A 2,945-nucleotide genomic window follows, 5' to 3' on the forward strand; every position below is an offset into this window, starting at 1 on the left:
GCCCCGTGCTTCCGCTTCCGGTCTGGGGCGAACAGCGCTGCATGTCCACTTCCGGCTTGCGCGCAGAGTCTGGCGTGTTTGGGGGTTCTGCGCTTAGGCGGCAGGCGTGGCGGGAGGGAGCGGCGGCCGCGCACCCCCAGCCTCGCCCAGAGGTGTTGCAATTTGCTTAGTGAGCACAAAGTTGGTCCCTGGCCTAGGGTAGTAGCGAGGGCAAGGTCGGCCATAGGGGTGTGGAGCCAGGCTGTGGGCCGCGCGCGCCGGGGACTAACTTGGGCGGAGACCGGTTCCGGGACGGGGCTGAAGGCGGGGTCTTGGCTATGGTAGTACCAGGCCTGTAGGGTGACTGGGCAGAGATCAGTTCCAGGGGCGGGGACCAGTTCTCTGGATGGTACAGGGCTTGGAGAGCGGGGCTGAGTGGGCAGAGATCTGGTCCAGGGGCGAGAACAAGATCTGGGGCGGGGCTGTGGGCGGCACCAGGCGTGGAGTGGGATTGACAGCGGAGACCTCCAGTTCCGGGGCGGCGATGAGAGCGGGTAACCTAGATGATGGGCCTGGCTGTGGACGGAGACCAGTTCCGAGCATCACTGAGGTCGGGGACCAGGCTGTTGGTGTGCCGGCCCTGAAGGGCAGTGCTAATTGGCGGAGACCAATTATAGGGGCGGGGCTATGGGTAGCACCAAGCTTGAGGGTGGGGCTGATGGTGGGCAGAGACCAGTTCTGGGGGCGGGACTGTGGGTGGAGACCAAATGTAGGGGCAGTGATCCGGGTATGAATAAAAGGGTGTAAGGTGTGGGTGGGTTGGGATAGGCCCAGGAGCCGGGACTGTGGGAGATTAGGTTCAGGGACCGGGCTTTCCTTGGATTTTTAGATGGTTGGTATAGTTACTTACTTGTGTTCGTACAGCCCGATAGAATCAGATTATATATGCACATTTGTCTACAACTTGCTTTCCCAAGGCAAAACATAGGGATTTACCACTAAGAGTTTTGGGGAGCAGAGAGGACTGGGGCATACATACACATATAGGAAAACTTCAGAGTAGTTCAAAGTTAGTTAAATATTCTCCCACCACTGTCTCTCAGTTCTTTTGCTTAGAGGTAAACATTTTCTACTCTATCTTTTCAGATACAGTGTGGACATGTATGCGTGTGTATGTGTGTATGCTGTAGTCATGTTCAAGGAATAAATGCTATTACTCCCCTCCCCACCCCATAAGTCACTGTTTTATACACCATGGATATGGACTGAGCAAAATAAGTAGAGACCAGCCTGCCCAACATGGCAAAAATCCCGTCTTTACTAAAAATACAAAAATTAGTCAGGGTGATGGCGAGCTCCTGTGGTCCCAGCTACGTGGGAGGCTGAGGCAAGAGAATTGCTTGAATCTAGGAGGTAGAGGTTGCAATGAGCCAAAATGGTGCCACTGCACTCCAGCCTTGGTGTCAGAGCAAGACTTAATCTCAAACAACAACAACAAACTCTTTGTTCACTTTTAATTGGGTATCTTTTTGTTGCTGAGTTGTAAGGCTTCATATATTTTGAATGGAAGTCACGTATCAGATAAGTCATTTTTAAATGTTTCACTCAGTCCATGGTTGTCTTTTTAACCTTCTTGATGGTGTCCTTTGAAGCATCAATGTTTTTAAATGTTGATTAAGTCCATTTTATCTATTTTTTCTTTTGCCACCTGTTTTTGATATCAGACATGATATCAAGCAGTGCCTGACCCAGTGCCTGACACACAGTTTTACTCCTGTGTTTTCTTCCAGGAAGTTCACAGTGTTAGCTCTTACCTTTAGGTCTATCATCTATTTTGAGCTCACTTTTGTACATGGTGTGAAGTAGAGGTCCAATTTCATTCTTTTGCATATTGACATCTAGTCCCAGCACAATTTGTTGAAGAGACCATTGTTTCCACAGTGAACTTTCCTAGTCTATTGAATTTTGAATTGGTTAATTTCATTTTTGCCTAGACTACCTCCAGCCACCTGAGAACTAAGATTTAAAATATAGCCAATAGTAAGTTTGGCAAAGACAAGGAGAAATTGGAATTCTCGTCCATTGCTGTCAGGATTGCAAAATGGTGCAGCCACTTTGAAAAATAGTTTGACAGTTCCTCAGAAAGTCATAGAATTGCCACATGACCCAGCAGTTTTACTTCATGTATATGTCCAAGATAAATGAAAACATTTCCTCCCATGATCGCTTGTACGTGAATGTTTATAGCAGCATCATACATAACACCTCAAAATTTTCTTTGTTCCACATGTCAATCACCTGATGAATGGGTAAATAAAATGTGGTGTATGCACACAATGGATTATTATTCCTCAAAAAAACAGGATACATATTCCATGGATGAACCTTGGAAACCTTGTGCTAAGTAAAAGAAGCCACGAATAAGAATCCCCACATATTATGTGATTCAATTTAAATAAAATTTCCAAAATAAGAAAATCCATGGAGACAATAGATTAGTGGCAAAGGTTGGGGAAAAGGGAAATGGGGGACATGGATAATGGTATGGATTTCGTTTTAGAGTATGAAAATATTCTAAAATTAGAGGTGATGATTGCACAACCATGTGAATATACTAAAAACCATTGAACTGTACACTTTAAAAGGTTGAATATTATGGTAACTGAATACGTTTTTATTAAAAAAGTAGAAATATACACAAATTTTTCAGTTCAGCAAAATAATAGAATAAAAGTGGAAAAATACTACATAATGTGAGTGCTGCTGCTTCTTCAAAATAATAGAAGTGGAAAAAGTAAAATACAACAAAAATGTGAGCCGCTCCTCCTCCTCCTTTTCTCTTTCTTTCTCTCCTCCTCCCCCTTCCACTTCCCCCTTCTCCTCCTGCTCTCCTGCTTCTCCTCCTCCTCCTCCTCCTCCTCCTCCTCCTCCTCCTCCTCCTCCTCCTCTGCCTCCTCCTCCTCCTC

Source organism: Callithrix jacchus, chromosome 22, assembly GCF_049354715.1.
Source record: "Callithrix jacchus isolate 240 chromosome 22, calJac240_pri, whole genome shotgun sequence".
NCBI lineage: Eukaryota > Metazoa > Chordata > Mammalia > Primates > Cebidae > Callithrix > Callithrix jacchus.